We start from the raw sequence: 11,290 nt of genomic DNA, 5'->3' as shown, positions 1-11,290 counted from the left end.
TTGACGGCTGCTGGTATGGGAAAGGTCGGTTCGAAAAGCTTCATTATTTCGTAAATGGCGTGTAGGTCCGTAAATCGCTGCCACCACGCCAGTGGGGAGACAATCCCCGTTTAACCATCAGGTCAAGACCACAACCAGACACAGGATGTCGGAGATAAACGTCGAACTTTATTACTAGTAAAAGTCTAACTACAACCTATACGCATGCGCATAACAACTAAATAAAAAGTAAAGAGCCGACGCGAGAGGGCGACAAACAATGCAACAACACATAGTGGCGCAAGTATCCATAATCACACAGTCACCGACGGCCAAACACGGATTTCCAAAGTTATCCGTTAATTGAACAGCCTCATCGAAAGAGTTCAGTAACTCCTACCCATTTGATGGGCCAATGATCACATCGGAATGATCGACACCCGTAGCACGGTTGATCGTGTACGTAGAGTTCGATGCACGCCGTTGTATTTCAAACTGCCGGTGTTCTGATTTCTGCTTGTCTAAAACGACGATTGCCTGCAAGTTCGGATCACCGAAGACTCATCAAACCAATGAATTTGATTTATATTGTAGTCAGAAACAGTTTCTATGAATTCCAGTGTGTGTTGATCGATAGCTGGAGTCATTGGTTCGGCGGCAAGACGATATTTTCTTTCGACTCAGGCTCAGGTTATCGCACGGTGGATTGTCGCCAGCGATACGATGGCACGTTTTCGGCCGTACATACCCGGGCGTACATACGTTATCATCAAAAAGTTTTCTTCTGATTTCGTGTAAGTAAATACTTGGCTACCGCCTTTTGTAAAACTCGATATTTTGTCCACAACTCTAATGCGTTCTCGCACTGGTCTATCACCGGCTGTCAGGGCCTGTTCTCTCGTACTTACAGCAGACACTGTGCGCTGCTGATTTAGAGATTCCAGTCGTCGATGCAATTTCACCATAAGAAACACCTTTCAAGTGAAGTTCTAAGATGTGCCTTCGCGTCAGAAATGGTATCGGAAAAACCACAATGCATTTTGTCGGTGGAAGTGTGTATTGTGCATGCAGACAGGCACTTGTACAATGTTGCAATTGTCAACTATGCCGCCAAACTATTTTTGTAACCGCGACTGTTGTTATCATGTACCATATTCGCATTTCAGTTGTGGTATTGAAATTCACGCATAAATTTTACTTGGCTGAAACATATGTTTTAATCTCACTGCATCATATTGCCCATTATTTTTGAACGAATCACAGGAATCGCTAATGTAACGGTACGTATTACATGTAATGCAGCTAGGATTATAACATTCACGTCGGTCGGTTAGATGCCCACAGTCAGCTAAACAGTATCTACATGTTTACATAAACTTATCGCCAGCGCGGCGGCGTCTGGAACTTCTTAGGAAGTTCCCTATCAACTCATAAGATTTCAAAGGTAACACACTGATGAATTCATGAAATGTATCAATACGGATAGTTTTCAATCGGATTCGAACCCACAACATACGGCATCAGTCGCCTAGCTGAGAGGCCTGAGACACAACCAGTCGGCTAAATCTCCACTCCCAAAAAAGAGTGGTTCAATAGCCGGCTAAGTTGTTACATTCTTCTGACTGAGACCTTTCACATGAATATTCACATGAAGTTGAGCGTTCGATGATAGATGCAAAAGAGTGTAATTGAGACTGAAATATAAAAGCACTCATTAAAATTTCCAGCAGGAATAAATATCACACACAAAGCTTGATAGTGATATAAATTTGGCAACAATTTTTTTCATACTAATCCATCCCTTGTCTAAACTCATGAAAATCCCTTCCAGAGCAATAATGAAATCATCTTTTGCAACAGGCTTTTACCCCCCCCCCCCCCCCCCCCCCCCCCCGTTGGCGGAGATGGGTAATTGAGGGGGAGCTGCACCAAACACAGCGTACTTTGCTCAAAAATCACTTTTTTTGCGAATATTTATTTAATTTTAATTAATTTGTTGACTCAAGATTTAAATATTGGTTGTCAAGCAATCATAATATGCATGATACAAAAGTTAATTTATGCAAATCACCCAACTTCCTGCTCTTCTTTTTTCTCCCATTCTCAAGATTTCCAAAGAATTTAACTCAACTCTGGCTGGGCCAATTTTTACACAATTTTCACATTATGTTCTTTAAATACTACAAGTATTTTGCTTGGCAATAAAGTTCTTACATTTTGAATAAGAGGCATTGTAATTTTGCTAATTCTGTTTTTAATCACTTTTTTTTGTGTCAGCATTTCAACCGTTGCCATTTTAGAATTAGGATTGATAATGCAAAATAGAAGTAGTTTTTTTCTACATATACTTTTCTTTCAAATTAAATATTACATTTCAGAAAGTAGCATCAATGTTAGAGAGGCCAAAGCTTAAATCGGTCTCAGATGACAAAGTAATGTTTTTGGATGTCTCTTATTTTTAGTTGAAAGCAAACATTAAGCTGATAACTGAGATTTTGAAAGAAAAACTGTTTCTTAGTAAGCTGTTTTAATTTTAAGTTGAACAAAAGTCAAGCCTTTTTGATAAAACATCACTAAATATCATGATTTCGCCAAAATTGTGTCACACTAAAACAGGTCAAATCTTGAAATTCCACGGTCGTAAAATGATTACCTTGAAAGCAGTATTTTATTATTGTAATTGATTTAAAAATCCCCCTTGTATAATGTGTTGTCAAAAAAATAAATGATTCTGTCACACGAGCGCCGAAAATAATACATCCGATTTTGAATATTTTGTGAATTTTGCCAATGCTTAGCGCGTCAAAAATGCGCCCTCTACGGCGTTAGGGGCCCGTGCTTTCGCTTGATGGGGTACACGGCAATGAAAAAAGCCTGTTTTCGATTGGTTGGCGCTCCAAGAATATCGCATTTGGAACCAATCAAATCACTCAATACATGTCTTAACAACCAAAATAATGTGTTGTGAGGCCATCAAGAAAAATCAAGGAGGATGAACGCTCCACGAAGCCGAAACCGTAAACAAGGTAAATATTCATTGACTTAGACTTCTCGCTTCGACCCAATGGGCCGTAAATATATAGAATATATTATTAACTGTCAAATAAATGAATTTTATGCAATTTTATCAGGAAATGAGAAAACGCGACCACATTTTCGGGTAGCGATGATGCTCGAGCAAGTGATTTTGGAGATCCAATATGGCGTCTTACGGTGACAGAGTCGGCAGTTCAAGTGACGAATGCATGTAAATGCAAGCTGAACACGACAGAATTTGGCGCTATGCAAGGAATTATTCTATGAAAAATATGTTCAAATTATGTATTCGGTAAGAGATTCTGAATTTTATGCTCTTACATTGCTCGATATTTGCACATATTCTGACCCATGTGCTAAAATCGCGATGGCAAACTGAGAAGCTGTCGAATGATCGAGGTCACTTCACACACGTATTACGCCTCTGTATCCCGTCAAAGTTTGTCAAGTCAAGTGAACCTGTAAGCCGTTGCTATGAAATTTAAACACCTTAATGAGCAGTCAAAAACATCTTCTTTAAATCTTTGACCTTACTGTAGTTTTATTACTTGTTTGTTCAGTTCAGTCGAAGCAATGTGGACTGCTGTGATGTGTACCAGGCCCGAGTTGCTAGGCGATAGTGTTGCTTGTGCAAATTGCAGTCACTGAAGGTAAGCTTAAGGATACTTATCGTCCGATATTGTGAATATTTGAAGAATATAGACATGTCTTTGTAATTTCAATGTGATTAAAAGTAAATTATATGAAATTTAATTAGATTTTCTGTCCAGTTCCGAGAATAGATTTTGAAAAAGGTACTGTGATAACGAACACTTTTTTCTTTCAAAATTGAAATTGTTCAGTGAAATATCTCGCTAATTCAGCCTGATGGCAGTGTGGTAAAACCAAACAAAATACAGTTTGGATGAATTGATTTAGGGGGCCTACATATCAACATGGGAAAGTAACATATGAGGAGATCGATGTAATGGGAGATAGCAAGCAATAGCAATTATAAAACATGAAAGAAATTTTGATAAGTCTATCAAAATAAAACAAAAAGTAGGTTAGAATTTTGTAGATCATTGTTTAATTTATCCTTTCAATCCAGTTAGTATCTTTCTCATAGGTGTTTTGTTTTATTGATTGATTCAATCTTGTAACATATTTGGATTTTTCCTTTTTTTTTACAGATTTGTGATTCAGGTCTGTGTGCAAAATAAAGATTGCCAGGTTTTTGAAGCAAATACAATCAAGTCAGTTTAAATAAATATTTCTCCAGCTGTGTATCTTTTTAGATTATATCATAAATACAGTCAAATCAATTTAAACAACAAATGTCTCAAGCTGTATTACTTAAGGGTTATATCGTACATCATAGTACATAAATTCGTTGATTTGTTTGTTGCCTTATATTGGAATCTCATTTACAAACAAGGTTTCAAGCCCACAGACATTGAAATATTTATGCATTATATGGGTGTGTGTGTGTGAGAGAGAATGTGTCTACATATTATTTTTCATTTTATGAAGTCCGTAGTAGATAGCCAAAGTAATTATCATGTACCAATAGGGGTATTTGAAATACAACTCACTCTGAGTTGGGCTATTATCAGAATATCATTAGCAACTTTCACTACTCTCAGAATATCATTAGCAACTTTCACTACTCGTTTAACTGAACGTTTGTACTCGCACTCTTATATTGCACCTAATACATGTAATACAATATCTGCTGCAGTTAAAATTTATACCATTGTCATACATGTAACAGTATTTGGGATTTGAATATGAAAAAGGAACAATGAAATCTGTGAACTGTTCTTTAAGTAATCCAAAATGGATCATTCGCATATTAATGAGTCATGTGACCACAGTTGATAAAAGCAACCATAACAGTTTAATTATATGTGCTGTTATAGTCTAGCCATGTAACTTGAAATGGAAAAAATGTGATTTTACTGTATTTGAAATGCTATGTATTGACTATGCATCATTGGAGAAAAGAAATAACAAACATCACAGAAAAATTGAGCAAATTACAGTTTTCAAGCCTGGTTTTTGTCCACATAATCATTTTTAATTAAGATATTTTTCATACAGTTCAACTCTAAACGGCAATAAGTATTATTTGTTGAGTTTTGGTCATCTTAAATGCCTGTTACCATTATTATTTATGTTGATAAAAATTGAAGATATCAGAGCACTTTTCCTCACAAACCTCAAAAAAGCAGAATTTGGGAAAAAACAAAACTTTGGGGGTAATATCGTTCGTTCTCTCTTGATTTACAGTCAAAGGCACCATTTGGCCAGAAATTTTGTTTTTGAATTGTATTTTTTCAAAAACTGACCTTCACACTTACTTATTTTCTATGTAATTTCTGTGGTAGGAAAAATGACAAATAGCATCAATTTCAAGATTTACACACTCAAGACTTAACTCTTGAAGGCTGTCATCAACAAAAAATCACTCTTAATCTTGTTGTTAATGATATTTCTTCGACAAAAAAGAGAAAAAAGATGAGAAAGACATTGCTAACATTTTATTATTGACCTGTGAAAACCAAACATTTTACAAAAACAACTTTCTAAATTAGCGAAAACACTCATTTTCGACCCAAATTTTTAAGAAAATTTGCATTTCAGTAATCATCCGTTTTATTCAGTCAATAAGCCTCTATTCAAATATTGTGAAATAAATACAAAATATGGAATAATGCCTTTATTTTTATTTTTATGAATATGAAAAAATGGCATTTTGGCCAATTTTGACAATTTGCCCTTTGGCCTCCCTATCAATGTAATTATGATACCAAAATTGAGTTTTGCCCAAATACACACACCCATGTCGTCCATCGTGTAAACTGCTTCTACCATACTAAAAATCAGATGAGAAATACTGCTTTGAAAAGGTCAGGGTTGGCAATACGCAGCTTCACCTTAATTTGATATACACTGGATAACAAACAAGTAAAATCAATAGCTTACTAACCTTGCAACAAAAATATCAAAGACCAGAAAATATAAAGGATCATTGAAATGAGAATTTAAAGTATGATCAGAGTAAATAAAATACATTCATAAATAACACATGCATCACTATAACCATCATATTGAATCTTGCACACATCATACTATGTAAGAGTATTTTTATTGCAGTATTGAAAAGCATCCATTCTGTCTCCTACTTTGTGGTCTCTGCATATGGCCTACGCTATACGAATGTAAAAAATAAAATATTAAAAAAAATACCTCTATTTTTTTCATGGTGTGAGAAATATTGGCAAATGACATATTGTTTGTACTCCTGAACGTTGGACAGCAGTCTAACTAGCTAATATACATCCTCATTCCCATACATTTCCCCTTTATGCCTTTTGGTGGTCAATTATTTTGTCAGCCTGCAAACCTGCATTCAGGAATGGTTTCACTTGATTTTCCAGACTGCAAAGTGCAAAAATAGTACCCATTTGTGGCAAAAAAGGGAGAAACTACAATGGCTTAAATTTTAAACCAAGATTGAGTATGTTTTACAAACACAAAAAAGAATTTTTTACTTTGCCATACAACATTAAAACACTGCCAAAGTCGCTGTAGCACGACTGATGGTATTCAGGAGTATTAATTTGGTGGGAGTTTCACACTAAGGCATGGAAAAGTTGCAATGCAAGCACATTAAAGGGACAAAGTCGCTCATTTTTGACATTATTTTTGTTATTTTAATTTTATTTGCAATAGTATTGATGTTGTTATGCTAACTGAAGCATGCTTAATCACTAGTTGTTATGGTGCAGCTCACTCGAAGCAGAACATTACGAATATTTTACAAGAAACTTTAGTTTTGATGCAGTAAACCTTGATAAGTAACAAACTTTGGTCATTTTGATGCTCCCCTGAGTAATATGTAACAGAAAAATTAGAATTCTGATAAAATTATTAATATGTAGCCCGCATGAATGAAAAGGTGACGAGTTTTGGTCATTTGGAAACTAAACTTCTGTATCAAATTTGACTGAAATCCATGTAGCCATTCTTTATATATTGTTATACTATAGATAAACTGCCAGGGTAATGGCGTCTGTTATGTCCGATATTGGAACTATTATTTACTTAAAATTAAAAGTGAATTCAGACAGCATGGAGAATTGAAAATCATTTATGAACTTTTTTATATGTGACTTCATAAATATGCATACGTCATGCAGCAAAATCTAAACGATTGTTGCTATTTTGAAAGTCTATGAATATGCCATAGAGACCTGGTGTGAAACTTGTTTTGGTCATGTTTTCATGGACTACCATCTTAAGGGGCGCTATGCTCAATTTTAAGCTTGGGGTGCCGTGTAGATTATCCATAATGCATTGCAATGCATTGTCGTAGGTGGCAGTATATACAATGTTAACCTTGATTACCAAGAATGCATTGTAAAGCGCCATGACGTCCTATACCTTTCATATGGCACAAGATCACTAATTCACTTCCGGGTTCATTACCCACGAAGATAGTTCGAAAGAAAAATAGTGCAGGCCTTGAAGTTTTGATATCTGCATGGATGCTTGTTCAGTTTGAACTTTAACGTCAAGAATTTTTGTAAAGATATTTTTCTGCCTGAATCAAAATGCAGACTGTTGTGAATAATGGCTGAAGCATTTGGTGGTAATATGAGGAGTTCTAGGGCTAATAGAAATCATAACAATAAGCCTGAAATTTGTCAAAAACACCACTGAGGGCGCTATTTTCATCGCTATCTCAAAATTTCCATGGACTTGCCCACACGAAAAATTAATCAGTAGTCAAGCTGACATTGACCTAACACCTTTTAAGAGGATTCATGCCTCTGAATGTTTTAAAATAGGAAAATCGAGCTCAACGCTACTGTGGTGGCCTATGGGAAATGACTTGGTGGTCTTGTGCCTAATTGACGGCCCAAAGGAAGCCCTATAGGGGGACAGATTTCAGTATGATGTCCTATGCTGAAAATAACAACCTTTTGCACTTTCTATCACTCCGAACAATACTTGGAAATATACAGGTATGTGGAAACCAGCTCAGACACTAATTTTGATATACTTGGGGGGCCCAAATCCCCGCTGGCGGCCATATTGGACTCAGTCAGGAATAGGGGTATGGCATAGCTTTTTGCCAATTTCTCTCCTAATTCAACTTAATTTGTCAAACCAGTACTTTTATTGTTTAGACCTACAATTTCTTGCTTTTATATCAAAAATTCGTGCAAATCCATCCATAGCGGTTTTCTACAGAGAAATTTATTATTCAAAATTTCCGTGAAAAGTCGATGAAAATAGGCCTAGCCCCTGAAACCGGGGTTTAATTTCGGGGAGAGATTCTATTTGTGAAATCATTATCTTTTTTGGGAAGAACACAACTAAGCAATTGTAAAAGTATTCTGATATAAGTGTTTGGGACACAAAATTTGTTTGCCAGGAATGTGTTTTTATGTCATATGGTGTCATATGGCTTGGTACAGAGGTGACACAAATTGCTGCCATAGGGCCGATGAATGTATGTCTTGAGGCAGGTGTAGCAATTGAAGTGTAAGGTTAAATTTTCTTTTATTTTAGAATTTGAGTCATATCCACCAGTACTTTGATTGGTGTTAAAATTGTGCACTTTTGTCAATTTAAGGTTCACTATATTGGCACAAGATCACTAATTCACTTCCGGGTTCGTTACCCACGAAGATAGTTCGGAAGAAAAATAGTGCAGACCTTGAAGTTTTGATATCTGCATGGATGCTTGTTCAGTTTGAACTTTAACGTCAAGAATTTTTGTAAAGATATTTTTCTGCCTGAATCAAAATGCAGACTGTTGTGAATAATGGCTGAAGCATTTGGTGGTAATATGAGGAGTTCTAGGGCTAATAGAAATCATAACAATAAGCCTGAAATTTGTCAAAAACACCACTATCATCGCTATCTCAAAATTTCCGTGGACTTGCCCACACGAAAAATTAATCAGTAGTCAAGCTTACATTGACCTAACACCTGTTAAGAGGATTCGTGCCGCTGAATGTTTTAAAATAGGAAAATTGAGCTCAACGCTACTGTGGTGGCCTATGGGAAATGAATTAGTGGTCTTGTGCCATATTAACTGATAGTGGTCTCTTGTTTCCTTACAAAAATATTTGGTAGCAGATATCCATCTCAAGGTGTATGTGCAGTTTATTTTTTTATTTGAGGGGAGATGGTCAACTTGTGAAATTAGAAAGTCTGTGGTTGAATACATGTTTTACTGTATTATAAAAGACAAAGGTTTGTATAATAAAAGGTAAAATGACAAAACTGATCTGCCTAGCAACAAGTAAAAGGGCAGTTTATAACGTAAGCGTTTTAAATGTTTTGTCGAATTTCAACTATTTTGCACATCCATGATCCATATGTTTTCTAAAGCTGAACAGTTAATTGCTGAATGAACATTCGAATCAAAACCTCTACAAATAAAGGGTAATTCGCATTAAAATACTGAAAATTTCCTGTCTGTAGACCACAGGGGGCCAGGGAGGTAAACAAACAAACAAACAAATAAATAAATAAATAAGCAAATAAATAATCAAAATATAACAAACATGCAAAAAATACCGTCAAGGACAGTGTGCTCACATTCGGTTTGAATCGGTCCACTCAAATATTTAAACCAGAAAAACAAGAATGACAAAAGCAAATAAGGTCTGCAACTTAGGTACTGGAGGTCATCTTTAGGAACATATATATTAACTTCTATAGCAATAGGCCAAGCAGATCCTACATACATAAGCAAATGTCAACAAAAAATTAGCAAGAGAAGGCTTGACAAGAAAAGGTTGCACGAGTGGGAAAAAATAAAGAGTAGGGGAAAATGTACAAGGGATCTGGTAAAAAGTAATGCTACCTCATCAATCTTCTAGACCCTACCCCCTCCTGAATGTCACATGTTCCATCCCTTTGTTGATCATGTTTACACAAGGCCAGATGGGAGGAAATATATTTACAAACCTGGGGATTTTGTAATTAATGCTATGAGTGCTATCATTTGAATGTAAACAGCACTTAAAGTAGTTACAGATAGTGAAATGCCTTCCACTTTAGTGGGTGATTACGACATCTGGAATTATCCTGGATCCAAATTTCTTATCAGTTCTTGCATGTCTTACCTGGAAATGTTGAAAAAATTGATCCGCAATGAAAACAATTACCTCAGCTTTGTTTTCTGGTTCAAATTTTACTACAAATCAGTACCAAATACGACAAAATTATGTTCACAGCCTTTGACACGGTCTCAAAACATATCCTTGGTTGGTGTAGATCATTTAAGGTCACAAACTGAGAAAATTACCTAAAATATAAAAATTTGGGCCTTCCCAACACTTTGAACATAAAATTTATCTAAGAATATCCCTCGGGACTTTTGTACCAAATTACAAAGCTATCAGACAAGTAATTTTGAGAACAAGTTTTCTTGACCAAAAATGACAAAATTGTTTTAAAAATACAAATTTGTATATTTCAGGGCAACTTCCACATATCTAACTATAGTCATCCCTGGACATCTGTATACCAAATATAAAAGCTGTCTGTCCAGGGGCTTTAAAAAGAAAATATTTGTTACGATTTTTTGACCAAAAATGACAAAAATTGCCCCCGAACAGTAATTTTTCCAATTTTGTTCTAATTTTAACAAATTAGAAGTGTAACACCCTTGCAATCATCGAACCCAAAATTGAGAGAAACTAGGCTGGCGGTTTCAGAGAAGAATAGTTTTTACTTAAAATGAGGAAAATAACCAAAAAAATTCAGCAAAAATACACAATTCCAGATATCTTCACGATATACATAAAACTGTATAAGGTCTACCCGAGGTGCTTGCATACTAATTTTGAAAGCAATCAAACAAGCGGTTCTTCTTTATTGATTTTTGACCATTTTCACATTTTTTAAGCTCATTTGCATAATTTGGGCACTGCAACCTTCATTTGAACAAATTCCCATATACAGCCCAGGATGCATCTACAGACCAAATACTGCACTAAAAACAGCAGCGGTTCATGAGTTTTTGAATTTGACGGACATACTGTACGTACGTACATACATATACACAAACATACAGACTCCACCGACTTCAGCTTATATGATAATCTCACATTGGTATAACCAAATGTGAGCTAACAAGCATACAAATACACAAATAAATAATAAACACAGACAAACAAACAAATAGATAAACAAACATACAATATCATTGAACGTTGAATAAATATCACCAACAAATAAACAGACAGATGTATACACACATGCATAT

At 35.5% G+C, this 11,290-nt stretch overlaps 1 long non-coding RNA gene across 1 annotated transcript; it reads left to right on the top strand.

The window, feature by feature from the left end:
• Positions 1 to 2,836: 2,836 nt before the first annotated feature.
• Positions 2,837 to 5,033, top strand: LOC139122151 (uncharacterized). Its single transcript, XR_011549419.1, has 3 exons — positions 2,837 to 3,005; positions 3,576 to 3,665; positions 4,188 to 5,033. It is a non-coding gene; the product is annotated as an uncharacterized lncRNA (long non-coding RNA).
• Positions 5,034 to 11,290: the final 6,257 nt, after the last annotated feature.

The sequence above is a fragment of the Ptychodera flava genome, chromosome 21 (assembly GCF_041260155.1).
Source record: "Ptychodera flava strain L36383 chromosome 21, AS_Pfla_20210202, whole genome shotgun sequence".
NCBI classification, from domain to species: Eukaryota; Metazoa; Hemichordata; class Enteropneusta; family Ptychoderidae; genus Ptychodera; species Ptychodera flava.
Note: the sequence above shows the minus strand (reverse complement) of the source record. Positions and strands in the feature narration are given on the sequence as shown.